Source organism: Apostichopus japonicus, chromosome 19 (genome assembly GCF_037975245.1).
Source record: "Apostichopus japonicus isolate 1M-3 chromosome 19, ASM3797524v1, whole genome shotgun sequence".
Classification (NCBI taxonomy): domain Eukaryota; kingdom Metazoa; phylum Echinodermata; class Holothuroidea; order Aspidochirotida; family Stichopodidae; genus Apostichopus; species Apostichopus japonicus.
The window spans coordinates 22,249,456-22,264,813 of record NC_092579.1 but is presented as its reverse complement, the minus strand read 5'-3'; the positions used below and the strand labels follow the sequence as shown (position 1 = coordinate 22,264,813).

The window sequence follows — 15,358 nt, the reverse complement described above, 5'->3', positions numbered from 1 at the left end:
CTAATTCCCTAATTCATCAGTGTGTTCATATAACCCCATGTAAACCTCGCAACGAGATATACTTCAATTACAAATAAACTTTTTTGATACCCCCCCCCCCCACTCCTTCCCCTTGAACCCACCCTAAAGGAAAAGCCCTGTTTTGCTACTTCGTATATGTAACATGAATATAATTAGTTCATATACTATATAACTTACTAATATTATAGACTGTATACCAATAATACAAGAAATCCAATCCTAGTAAAGGTACAAACTCCGCCGATACAACAGTTAGGAAATTCTTATTTTTTCCCCACTTTGCAACCAATTTATATCAGTGACTTTACAGACGGCATGTCCTTTGCCCATCTCAGTCCTCTATACTCTCAGGTAAATCTCTCGATTTCGATGAACAAAGAATCGCACAGGTAACAATAAAGAAACTTGAGAAGTGAGAGACAGAAGTCACGGAACAAAGATGAATAGCGGCATATGGCGGGTTATACGGGGGTCAGCCTTGCTCCAAAACCGAAGAAATCGATGTACACGTATACACACAGGTAGGTTATTAGCTTTATATGGAACGCCAAAATAGTGAACATTATATGACGGTGATTGATGTTAAAAATTACGATGATGATGTTAAAAGTTACGATGATGATTTAGCAACATACGATGATGAAGTCGACGCCGCCATGCTGATGATGAATTCAACAATATTTGGATAAGTTTCTTTACAGAACCCATATAAAATGGGCGCCGACATAGACTTGAAATCAGGAAGGGGGAGGAGAGGGGAGGGGAGGAGGGGCATCCTGCTGAAATTCGCATTCAATTCCCATATCTGTATCGTTTTTCGAGATAACAACATTTGATGATGAAATGTTTTGTACTAAACGTGAACTTGAAGCAAATATATATGTTGATGTTTTTCTTCCAAACTGTTTACATCCAGTTTCCATTTTCAAACTTGGGGCGCATATTAACGTATGAATATATTGTAGTCAACTTCGGATATTGATAGCCTCGGCAAATCCCGTAAGAAAGTAACTTTAAGTTGTAATCCTGTTCTGAATCTAAGCTAAACAATAAAGTTAGGGGAAAATATTATGGAAAACAGAAAATATTTGCTCTCAGTTTTGCAACTATGACATCACAGGGTTGTTCGATTCAACTTCCCTTTATTGTATATACAAACTGTGCGGACAATTTCAACTATCATTAGCTGTGTTCAGGAATTGAATGCAAAATGTCAACAGGATGCTTACAATATTTTCCGCTTTCATTTTGTTAAACCTAGTTTTTTCTTCTCTTCCCCGTGACTAGGATGAGGCGTTTATAATGTGTTATGTTCGCAATTTCGTATCTCTGGTAAAATCTATTCCCGGTATATGCGCCGTTAATAACCATGAGCCCGTGTGCATACTGTTTTGTGCAAAACTCAACTGTTTATTACGATGGCCTAGTTCCGGGACTTTTAAATATCTTGTTTTGCTACCTGGTGTGATTTCGAATTAAAGGAATGAAAACATGAAAATGTTTATGTAAAAGTACATATATTTTTTTGCCGTGTGATACTTTTTCTCTATGAAAATCCTACTTTATAAGAATTACACAAGTTCCCTTAACCCCATCATTTAATACATAACTCTCAATGGATAATTTCTGTTCTTGTTGGTAACCCGTTGGACGCCTGCAAAAGGTACCACCGTCGGACCCGCGATTTCACAGAACACAATAGGGAGTAAAACCACACCCCTAAAGGGTATATTATATTTAGGTTCATTTTTATGCCACACAAACAGTACCCTCGGGTCAGACTGTCACGTGACTAAAAGTGCAAAGATAATTTATATAAGGAGTTTCTTATTGCGAACCATTCTAGCAGTGACCCCAATTCTGAGTTCACGCAAATGACACGAATAGTGATATGCCCAATGATATTATGAGCTCACAGGGAATTGTTCCCAACCAACTAACGTGGAACCCTGTCCCTGGACAGCCAAATAGCGGTCAAATAATGTCTGGCCATGCAGGTAAGCCTATAGTGGGGGAAATTGTTCCTATATAGTCAGCTGTTAGGGAATTACACCTAGCCACTGCAGAAACCAACTTGTAATTGTTCCTATATAACCAGGTCACAGGGAATTATCACTCGCCATGCAGTGAGCAAGAAATTCTTTCTTATAGCCACTTCGTATGGGGAGGAGTTGGTCCTTTGCCAGCTAACAGAGCAGTCATTCCTGTAGCCAAGTCGTTGGGAGTGGTTTATCCTATCCAGCTATTGAATGAGTTACTATAACCAACTTACTATAACCAACAGTTTTGAATTATCTCTCTATCAAAGCTGGGGATTTCTTCTAAGCCACCTGGTAGAAATGATTATATCATTGAAATTGTTCTTCTCCGGGTATCATTGACTTATTACTGACCAGATAAAGCGGAGAATAGCTTCTGATCAACTTTAGCGAGGAACATCTGCCTATACAGCTTCTATCCAGCTATCATGGACTTATGATCCGTAGCCAGCTTTAGCAGGGAACTTTGTCAGGTCAAACATGTGCTATATAACATACCCCGTATATATGCTAATCTGTGTATGTCCGTATACCCACCACTTGACCCGCAATGGTCAAGTAATTTCCATGAAAACGTTGGGAAAAGCAAGAGATTACAAGAATAGAGTCTGTGTATTTGACTTCCTTCACACAAAGGTTTGTCATTGTGTAGACTTGATACAGGTTAGTTACAAGTTAGATTTTCATCTGTCGGTCACTTCTCACCATAGTTACATTCCAGACGGCATTTCAAATTGATTTCAAAGAGTATATAACACAGGGTTTGCCCTGGAGATACTTAGTTCAACTTTCAACCCCGTACGGTGTCTTTGTGGCACCATCATGAGACTGGGCTTGTCACACAGATACATAATCTATTGTGTCGTGCATGTATATCAGACTGTACATGCATCACCGATACAAATCCACTATTAATATTTCTGAAATGAGTGTGGTTCTTAAGGCCAACTGTAATAAAGGGAGACGTGAATCTTCCAACATAATATGTAGGATTTAACGGAGTTACATGCTCAATCTGCACCGCTGACCCTCCCCCCCCCCACACATGCCCAATCTGCACCGCTGCCCCCCCCCCCCCCCCACACACACACACTTCGTCCCTTAACTACATAAAGTAGACCCGACATGATGAAACCATCTTATTTCCCATAATGCACTGCTCTGTAAAGGTCTCTGTCACGAGATAGCCAATTCATTCAAGGAGCTTCAAACCAGGCCGGGGCGAGGAGGGAGGGGTACGCACAACCGACATAACGCTTCTACTGCCCTGAAGCTGGTGAAGGAAGGGCGGGGCCATGGCCTATAAAAATTTTCGTTGTGTCGCCTTAAGTAACAATTTCAGGACCGCTTCACATAGATGTGATTTCCAAACCCCTCCCCCCCCCCCTACACATAAAAACCCTGAGTCAAGGTTCCATATTATTACGTTGCATGACGTTTATTTCAAGCAATACACTGAGACTCTTTGAACATATAGGATGTTCATGCGACAATAGGAAATGATATGGGTGTGTATCGTTTATGATTTGTATGGGTAAACTGAATTTTGTTGAAATGTGATTTTTATTAAACTTTCTATAGGACACTGTTAGAGGCTTCCTCCTCCCCCTATGCATAGAAACAAAGCAGAACCAAAACTGACAATAGCACTAGATGTCGAAATAATCACGTTAATGCTTTCAGCGAATGAAGCATTCATCACCCACCTATTTATCGATTGTTTTTACTGTTTCCCCATAAATCTTCTTATACTGCTTGATCTCCAAAAAAAAATATACGTCGTTTTACAGCTTCCGTCTCTGCAAATATGTCTCCGTTTTACTCGAAACCCAATCATCAACAATTTCAACACAAACATAACCCGAGGCTTCTAATTTTCTCCAGTCGGTAGGAATTTGACCTGGTCAGTTAAATGGTTCAAGGATAGAGAAGTCGCCTTTTCCAAGAAATTGAAGGCTTGACGCGTCGATTGGTCAATGTAACGTCTTTGATCATTTTATCCAGGGTAACTGAATAAATAATACGCTCTCTAACTGCAGGAGCAAAGAAAGCTTGCAGTACCATGGCCTGTAACGTTAAGGTCATCGCAAGGTCAAGATATGTTTTTGTTTTGTTGATGTCTGAAGTTTCGTCCGTATCCAAACTGTCCAAACTAGAGGCAGTGTGTAGTGGCGAGGGAGACAAGATTGCATTTTCGACAGTGAAATCATGAACGGAACGTGCACACAAAAGGTCAAAAGGTGATTTAGGGCACAAAAGCGTGTATATCTACTATCCCATAATGATGGGAAAAATTTTAACAAATGTTGATATTGTTAGCATATCAACTGGATTCGAGCCAGTGGCCTCCGTTGACAATTACTTCAATGATACGTGGAGGAGGGGGGGGGGGCTGGTGGAGGTTGCCTGGGGTATCCGGTAGGGGGAAATAGTTGGATTGCGGGAGTGTCAACCTTATACGTTACGTAAAGAGAAAACAGACCTTTCAACATGGTTGGATGGATGGATGAATGGATGGATGGATGGACGGATGGATGGATAGATGGATGGATGGATGGATGGATGGATGGATGGGTGGATGGATGGATACATGGATGCATGCATTAAAAATATTCTCCATAACTTATATCTCCCAAACTAAATGGTTCAATAGTCCATGCCCTTCGATTCATTCACCTTTTTTTTATATTTGTATAATTATACTAGGCCTGTATAAAAAATATACGGGCGGTATATGTAGGCTAGCCAAATACATGCGGTTTTACATGGATATATGCGAGATCTAACAAGCCATATACATCGGCCTACTTAACTTAACCAAATAGGTCAAATATAATTGGACACTCGTTTTACTGGTATTTTTCAATTTTCATTTCATTTTACAACCCGTCTTCTTCTTCTTGAAATTGTGGCGTATTTTAGTAACTACATTTTTAACGATGCATGAGACAAGTTGGAACGTTTTCCCTCCTTTAAAGCAGCATTTTGACTTGATTTTTGTAACAAAAATGTATGCAATGTGCTGTAAAATACAACTGCCAATAGAATTGTGGGTTATTTGATATATTGCCAAATTTCATTATAAGTACCGACAAATACATAAAAAAAAATAAATGAAAAGTTCCATTGCCTTTTTACATGTGATTATAGTCTTAATATTGAAAGTGTCTATATATAGGAAAAGAAATATGGGATAATGTGGAGGAAAAACAAAGCTACGTGAGAATATTACTGCGATAAATTTGCAATCTTATTATGATTAATAAATCGGATAGCTTTGGTAAAAAAATCGCCTACAAAAAGTGTTAAAAAAATGTTTTTTAAAGATGCTGCTTTAAAGATCAGTTTGTTCGACCTGGTTCTATCAAGATGATCATTATTCCTGACAGGTGGTTTATATTAACTTAATAGTATGTTTTTGCTGTTTACTTCATTCTGGTCCTTCGGGCCATGTTTGTTACAACGTCCCACCTCAACACATACACGACGTGACCTTAACAAATCACGGTCAATCGTAATTTCAATTATTGAAAAAGTTTACGATAAATAGATTTTGTTTTTTCGGAAATCGCTTTTCCTGGTGTATGGTTAGTAACGTAAGTTATATTAATGTATATTTCTCGACGAGAGAAAGTACATTTAAAAAAAAGGGTATCCTGCGTTTGCTCGATAAAGTTAAAAGCAAAAACAGTATATACACATAAAATGAACAAAATTTCTCCTTTTTTTAATGCCCAATCGTGGAAGTAGCCCTACCGACAATAATGAGTCACAGTTTACTGGTTATTCCTTTACACGATGAAGGTCGATTTTTTGAGCAAGAAAACTTAATCTAACCAAATTACAATTTGTATAAAACAATTGATTTACGATCACAGTTTAACATGGACTATGGAGCTAATGTCTTCGATTTAGCCTTTAAACTAATGAGCCTTCCGGAAATTAAATGTGTTTTACAGCTTGAATATATGTTGGAAACCGGGGAGGCTATAGTAACATTGTTAACACTAGAGTTTTCCGTTATTTCGGTCACTACTTTATCATTTTTCTCGGCTAGAGGTGGGAGACAGGACCGAAGGGGATAAGCAACACATTTATGTGCAAAGCATTTATCCACAGGTGCAAATTAAAAGGGAGCAAGGTGATTTTTTTTTTTGGGGGCGGGGAATTGCTAATGGACGCGAAAAGTGAATATATATGAATATATATATATAAATATATATATATTATATATATATATATATTTATATATATATATATATATATATATATATATATATATATATATATATATATATATATATATATATATATATATATATATATATATATATATATATTACTATTTTTATTATTAATTTAAACCTTTGACTTTTTAACTCATGTAATGAAATACTTTTGACACTTTTCCGGAAAATCACAGAGCTGGCAAGTTTAAAACCGAGTGTCACTTTTGTAAAATTCAAACTTCGCTGGAGGTTGACCTCGTAAATGGATAGTCAGTACGTATCATATAAATCACCACTGATATAAAACACATTGAATACGAAAAATTTATCCTTGTGTTGACTGTTTGATTAGTTTATCTGTCCGTTTGTCCGTTTTCTCACTCAACGACTCGGAAATATCTAACTGTTTTGATCTAAATGGGAACCTAAATCATATATATATTTATATATATACAAATATATATATATATATATATATATATATATATATATTTATATATGTATATGTATGTATATGTATATATATATATATATATATATATATAAATCTGCCCATATTATATATATATATATATATATATATATATATTTATATATGTATATGTATATATATATATATATATGTATATAAATCTGCCCATATTATCTAGCTTCGTTCTCTCTTTCTACCTGAGAGATGTTTGAATAACCTCCCTTGGTTTCCAAGATATTTGACCTTCGTTATTTGTTTTACTTGACAGGAATACCCCTTTAACATAAATTCCTAGATGACGTCAGCTACTCACTCCACGTCTTGATACTTATCGTTTCTATCAGTGGCGGAGAAACAGGGGGGGTTGGGGGGTTTTAACCCCCCACTTTTTGAAGAGGGGGGTTGGCCCACACAATCAACCCCCCCTAGATTTTGCCAGTAATGTTATGTTATGGCCTATGTTATGTGCTCCAAATGGCATAATTAATCATATTATTAAATTTGAAATTGTTAGTCATTTCAACCTTTTACCTGGTAGGCTACATCAACAATTACCGATAGAAAACCGAGTTAGAATTGACCCACACATTATTTCTAGCCCCTTTCCCCCACCTTGCGCATTGGAACTTGTACAGTAGCTCATAGCGCTAACTTCACTCCACAACAGACATACACAAAATAACGTTTTGCTGTTGAATAGCTTTGGAACTGTATACACTTGCCAACTTCAACGAGGTGAAGGAAGGAAAAGAAAAAGAAGAAAGAGAGAAAAGGAGAAAAGGATGGAGTAGAAAATACGGCAAGAAAACGGGAAGAGAAAGAGGAACAGTGACAAAATTATTCGAATTTGTAAAGCAAACAGCAGATATCACATCATATCAGTGAGCATGAAAATGGCGTTCCACGATAAACAGCCTCCAAACCATGGGCGCAGATCCTGGTGAGGACAGCGGGACGCGTCCCCACCAACTTTTTCAGTAGTGGGGACATGATATACCGTGTCCCCACCAATTTGTCTTGACCAATAGCTGCATTTCAAGTTCCCCTGTATTGAACTTTGGCGCAGTTTGATCCAGCATTGTGCAATTGACATGCAGCAGTTCTCATTTTATTGTATTTTATCCACAGTTGTTAAATATAGGACGGAAATCGCATTTGCGGCAGTCTATATTTGTTTTCTGGGAGAGGACACCAGACCCATCGTATATACAAAAGTCTACTTGGATTATTTGTCCCCTGATTTTCTTTCTGCAGACGCCCATGTATTTCTCCAAACTAAATTTCTAAGCCATGAGATCTAAAACTTAAGGAGGTTTAGGAGCATCATTAGGTCTGGGAAGTGTTATTTCCGGCGATCTGGGAGGTATATTTGCCCAAAAAATTCGTACGCTACGCGCGAACCCATGGTCGCGTTCCGCTTAGATAGTGTCATAGAACAGACACGTGTCCCCACCATTATCCAAGACTGATCTGCGCCCATGCTCAAAACTGTCGATGTGTGTAGTGTTCGGTTTCGGAAATATCTGGTATATTTTTATTTCCTTCAACGAAATTTTTTAGTAGCCGTCTGAATTTTCGAAAATTCCCTAACCAACATTCCTCATCATACTTCATCATACTCGTGCAATTTTGACCCGTCTGTTAGGGTTTGAAGGAGGTTTTTCTATATCGGTTGTCCATAGATGATATTTTGTGCAACATTATGGGTATGTTTTGAAGTGAATTTATTCACGAGAATTGTGAATTTTCAAATTCTGAAAAGTGGGGCTGACGGATATTGTGGGCCGCGATGAAGAATCACCTACAAAAGCAATGATCCACAGGATATGTGATGAAGTCGAACATGATGTGTGACTGGTGACAATCTTCAAAAAGGTTATAGATGAGAGAAAAAGTATTTGGAAAAAACTTGGTTCTCAGGCAAAAGTGTACATATTATGGTTGGTCAGTTTCAAGCCCGAGAAGTGCCATTTCCGGTGATCTGGGGGTACCAAAACCAGAAATTTGCTTGTACGCTGCGCGCCAACCAATGGTGGCGCTCCGCTTAGATAGTAATACGCTCCCCCCGGGTTAGAAAATCCTGCAAACGCCCCTGGTTAAATGCAGCTTTTCAAGGCCTGGGCAATGTCATTTACTGCAATCTGGGAGGCAATATTTGCCAAAAAATTCTTGTGCACTTCGCGCCAACTTATGGTGGCGCTCCACTTAGATAGTGAGCCAGCAGTTATGACTTTTTATTTCATCAATGGCCTGCAACCCCCCCACTTCTGACAAGAAATCTCCGCCACTGGTTTCTATACTAATGAAACCTATATACAATATCCGATGTTATATCTACAGGATGCACTTAGGTATTAGTGTTTGCCTAATACGTAATTCCCTCTCTTATGCATTATGTCCACCAACCCATGGCAATATACCATTATTTGGTACACCGTACACACAGTATACTGTGTTCAGTCAGAAAACAGTTTAGCGCGTGCCAAGAATTCACGGAGTATAGGTCAATAGTTTTATTTTAGGAATCATTGTTTTGCAAATACCTATTTTATCTATACATGCATGGTTATAACGTTGAAGTATAGCCAAGTATAAATGTCGCTATTCCAAGATCGTATACATATACAGGCAACCATCATTAGCAAATAGGGTTACAATACGTGACAGTACGTCTATGTCAGACCCACGTTGTCCATCTCAAAAACTTTTACAAAGTCACTACCCTTCCCTATTTAATATTGTATAAAGAAGATATGCATGAAAGGTTTTATGATTATTTGCGTATGCCGAGAGCTGCAATTAAACATACTTCAATGTATGTAAGCCTATATACATTGGCAATCTGTGTTACCATGGCAACGACTCGATAACGGTTTATATGACACACAGTTCCGCGAAATGCCGGTTGTTCTTTGACACATGAGAGTACAAAGTGTGCGTGCAGCATAGCATACGAAACAAAGTGATTCAGTCTACTATTTGTTGTTATAAACAGGGTAGTTTTTTTTTAATACCTATATAATTATCATTGGTTATGTGCACACACCTTTAACCTAACCGCTAAATGTGAATACCTTCCAAGAATATAGGTAATGATTATTCTGCGGGTCGCATTATATGAAACAAATCGCAATTTTAGACAGTATACCTACGGGTACTTCCTTGTAAGTTTAGAACTCTTGTGACGTTCGTGATGTATATGTAAATTTTACCGATAAATCATTTTGTCTTTTTGTTTTCTACACGATATATGTATAGCAGTATGGCTACATGAAATATGTATACGGAGGTCAATGGCTAAATTAATTTTCTTCGAGGGCCAGCAAAATCCTAGAATCATCAATGTCACACTAAACCTAGAATAAGCAACGTACAGGATAGGCTGGTATAGTGTAGGCTACTCAAGCCGCATACCAAGAATGTGGGCCTCTGTTTTGTTGTTGTTGTATATATCTATTTTTTTAATATCGTTCAACAACCGGATTTGGCTCGTGGGAACGCGCAAAAGGGAATCCCTGCCGTAGTCTAGTGTGATCAAATGAAATGCTCTATTAACGGTATGTGGAATAAGAGTTTTACTGAATTTTAACTCCTCACAACCGTCTGTTGTTTTATAGGTTTTTTTGTTCTTTAAAAAAAGGGAAGTCAGTCGTGAACTAACCGTAACAAATGAGAAACGAATAAACTTTGCTCAGTCCACCAAAGGGGGAACCTAGCTAGTCAAAGCAGGGATATTGTTTCTAGTCCCCTGACAGCGGGATTCTGAAACATATCCTTTACATTCCAGACGGTGGATACGTCTGAACGCCATACAATAGATCACCTATGTATGCAGAAGACAAAGGATGAGTCATACTAAACAAAGGCTTTCTCCTTTTGTTTACTGTTATTGTTGCTTCGTCAGATTAAATTAGTTGCTCTGTCAGATGAAATCAGATTTTGTTTATTTTTTCTCGGATTAATTGACTTCTTTTCAAGCTCATTACTATATGGGGCACTGTAAATGATTGATCGAATGTCGAGATGAAATTGATAGAGTGACCAGAATAGACTTAACAAGAATTTCCCATTCTGCTATACATACGGGGACGAGTTCATCCTGATTATATCGACTGTGGTGATAAGACACTGTTTAACTTGTGTTCACTTAACACGATTCCTTTTCTCTGAATTACTTAGAATTTGGGTCGGTGAGGTAGGGGGGGGGGGAGGTAATAAATCTGACCACCCTTTCCCCTAATCTCAATCACCCTCTTTCCCTCCCTACAGGCACACACATACAGCCTCGTTCGGTTAATACAGCAACACAATGTCGGAGTGCGTAATCCTCACAAATGTGTCAAATGATGGATGTTACAAATAATACAGTTGAAATTCTTAGAATTTAAGACAATCACAGAACAAGTGGTTTGATGGTAGAATATTTCTATTTCTATATATAATAGTCTATACTGCGGATTTTGTATTTTTATGTACAAAACATTATAACACTTTAACCATTCTACATAGACATACGTTGCAGCTACTTTATCGTATAGGCTTTAACGTCCAATGATGACCCATGCAGAGTGTGATCGGATTCATGTACTATATATATATATATATATATATATATATATATATATATATATATATATATATATATATATATATATATATAAACCACGTGATAGCTATTATTTCTTAGATAATATTTTACAGTACAGTTTATCGAAACTGAAAATCCGCGAAAAATTGATTCGTGTCCGAAACAACATCAGTAGGTCAAAATAACGGATATTAAAACCTCGTTACGTCGTATACGTTATCGATTATTCACAATGAGTGGCTGATTTCCTTGAAATAATAGAAGTGTTTATTACGTCAAGATTCCAACTAAAAGTGGGGGCGTACTTCTAATTTTACTTTATACTTTTTTAAGCAAATCATGTCAAAGAGTAAGCTAGAGAGAGAGAGCGCGCGCGCGTTGGCGTTTCTGTATTTGCCATGTTGAGTGGGATGCCAGCAGTAGTTACTATTTACAAATCCTTTCCTTTTCTGTATATGGCATATGTATGTAAAGACATTATTAGGCGAAAAAGATGGATGGGTTTCATTTCATAAACGTTTTTTGCACAGACAGCATTGTAGATACATTGTGCAACATTCTACACGAATGGTCTTGAGTCGAATTTTGGTCGACTTTGATGCAAATATCACAAAACGACTAGTGGCACAACCTCCCCCCCCCCCGCCGCCCAACCAAGCTATATGATACCCCCCTTTCTTTCTCCACCGTATCCTTACACTTCCCCAATTTCAGGAATTCCCTAAAAAGTCATTTTTTTGTCTGAGCTAAATATATCAGGATTCAACCTTCGTATGCAGTGTGTATAAGCATGTCTATTATAAATTAAAATCACATCGTTAACGTCAAATGATTATCATGATTTTTGAATGGCATTTTAATTTAACACAGTAACGATGACGGATAAATAAGTGCCTTGTGTTAATACATTTTTATGTATTCAGAGGTTTTTTTTAACCATAATTATTGCAAAACGGAGAGAAATCGACAAAACCTGAAATGAACACAAATTCCTAGAAATATTCATCATAGTGGTACACTAAATGTTATCTTCATCGCAAGAAGTGACCGAAAACAGACCCGTAGGTTATTCTGGCTTTGTGGTTATAAAAAATTTGCATCGTTTTTTGTTAATTGCATAGACAGGTTTATTCTTTTTTTTTCAACGAAAACCGTGGCAGTGTTTATAATGTAACTAAGCATTTTATATAGATCGCTATTAATGGCGTTAAATGTGGTTTAAGAACATATTTGTCATTCTTTGTCAGCAATTAAATAAAATGAGGCAAACAGAAAGGAATATAAGAAAAAAAAAAAAACGTACGCTACGTATAACATGCCTCAAATATCTTCTCGGAACTGATTGCTTTTCGCTTTTTCTTTCTTAATAATTGAGCACCCGAAAAGCAAGAAAAGAACTTACCTAACTTAAGAATATATGGCAGTACATTTTAAGCACTTACGGGAGGAATCTTTAGTACATAATTTTATTCGTATCTTAAAGCGATAAAGTATAACACAAAGAAACTATTAAATTATAAAATTAGTCCAGAGGCTGTTCATAAGACAAGTATATATAGCTAGCCCGAAAAACCACAAAACTAAATTTTTCATTTAACGCGGATGTACTTATCTGATGTAATATAGGTTCTTGAGAGAAAAGTGACATTTTGAATCTTACCAGAAAGCACCCCAAAAATACGTGCATATACGTGGTTGTGACGTCAGAGATTCACGTTGTCCAGACAACCTTCATTATTTCCAAGGCCTCTCTCAATCGCTGGGTCCTGTTTCCAAAGGAGATACCTTCCTAGCCCCATTAAAAGTGTAATAATATTTCAGACTATTTTACCTACATAAATGTATAGTATCACTAAATATATGTATATCTATATACTATATATATATATATCTATATACTATATATATATATATATATTATTATTATGTCTCACTCACGCTGTAACAGTGTGTTAGAAAAGTCAAGCGAAGTATACAAGTAACTAAACAGCTAAAGAAGAGAATTGTCGATGCTATAATGGCCGGTTTGGCGGTATGGTCAATAGGATTTAGAGCTTCACTCGCCTTTAGACTTTTTAAATTTATTCCTCGTAATCTGTGATTAGTCAAATTTCACAATAAAGAGTAGATAGAACTCATACAAGCTTTTAAACAGAGTAAGGAATTTTAGAATGGCAAAAATCTTCTTTGGTTCTGTGTCTTGAAGTCTTATATACCCGTACTTAAACATCTATATACATTTGGCAAATATAGGCATTCTCTACAATGCTATGGGCATGGGGTATTATCTGGTCCACCTAGCTTGGATGTATATGAACGCAGAGTGAATTTAGTGACGTCACAATCATGTTCGTATCGTTTAAAATGGGGGGGGGGCGTAGTGGGGTGGGGGTGGGACGTGGGGATGGGCGTGAGGTTATTTTCAGATGTCAGTTTCTCTGAACCTGTAAATTAATATGAGTCGGAGTTCATATGAGGTGGATTAAATATAAAAAACTTTATTATATATTATTATTATATATTATTATATCTTCTTTTTTGGTGTGAAATATTAGGAAAAAAAGTTAGAAAGTGAGATCAATGTCTATATGGACTAACTGTTTATAAGCAGTTGGTAAAATAGACTGCAGATATAGATACAGATATATAAAGACGACTTCTTAAATTTTGTAATATTTTTTCATTAGAAAAAGGTTAATGATAGAGTAGGTAAAGTTGTTAACCAAAAAGGAAACTCTATTAAGATTTCCTCTGAATCAGGCGTTCGTGATCCAAGCGTGACCGGGGCTTAAACCACAGATTAACGAGAATTTGTAAATTAATACGTTTTACTGTACAATTACACTGCATCCTGTTATCCAAGGTAATATTTACTTTTTGCGGGTACTGATTACTCTTCAGAGAAAACGAGCGTGACATCAAAAACGAAAAGAAAAGGAAACCATCCTGGCTTTTTGAAAAAATAAACGGTTTCGAACACATGCATCATGTTTCTTTTCTTAACATGAATCATATCAACATATTAAAGATGTAATATAAGTGAGTAAGTGCAGCATCAATTTTTAAAATGATAAAAGTTATAACAGTGTATATCATTAAAAAACACTTGATCCAAACATACACTTTTCAACCGTTCAAGGCCTTCGACTGATTAGAGAAAACGAACGTGACATCAAAAAAGAAAAGAAAAGAAAACCATTATGGCTCGACATAGGTTACGAAAATCCGGAGGGTAGGGTGTAGTGGGTAGGGTGTGGTGGGTAAACGGGGTCAGACAAATGTTCAATGGGGATGGAATTGCCGCCTGTGGCCTTCTGATGATGACTAACCATGGCATTATCGCGTGGAAATCTTTATTTCGCAAATTAGTGGTGGTCATGGTTCACCGCCCACCTCACCCCACCCCAACCCACCCCGGGTTTTGGGAACCCTGATATTCACACACTATTAGACAGCCCTCGTTCTAACATAAAAGAAATATGCGGAGTCTCCCACCCCCCCCCCCCCCCCCACCCCACATTTGCATTAACTGCTTCTAATCACCGAGGGTTACAATACAGAATATTCTGTGTCCCACAAATTTAATGTTCCATCATTCCTGGTGTCATTACATATAGTACACGATATCACGTAAGAGATAATTAAGTGTTCAGCCACTTTATCTTTTCTTTAAAAAAGCTAAATATATATCATTTCCGAGCAATTTGGGCAATCCAAAAGAAAGGTTAACATACACGAATACAGGAAACGAGTCAAAAAAAGGTATATAACCCGAATATTGTATGAACTTGTACATAACATCGATACGATTATGCAAAAAAATAAACATTTCAGGGAAGAAAGGTTTCCATGACGGGCGATGTTTCGCTGCGCAAGTCATTGTTAAGAGGCGGTTTCGTAGAAGTAACGTGATCGGTCGTTAATACAGCTAGATAGGTTTATAAATTAGCGTTGGTATGTTCGATTCAATTTGATAGTAGTATCCTGTAAATAATACAGTTCTTTTGAG

General features: G+C 37.1%; 1 long non-coding RNA gene across 2 annotated transcripts in view; it reads right to left on the bottom strand.

Annotated features, from left to right (window-relative positions):
- The window catches only part of LOC139959385 (uncharacterized), a 74,032-nt gene extending 60,788 nt beyond the window's left edge, over positions 1-13,244 (bottom strand). For both annotated transcript variants that reach the window (XR_011790079.1, XR_011790078.1), the window contains exon 1: positions 13,010-13,244. This is a non-coding gene — a long non-coding RNA (uncharacterized lncRNA). The remainder of the gene's footprint in view (positions 1-13,009) is intronic.
- Between the last annotated feature and the right edge of the window lie 2,114 nt (positions 13,245-15,358).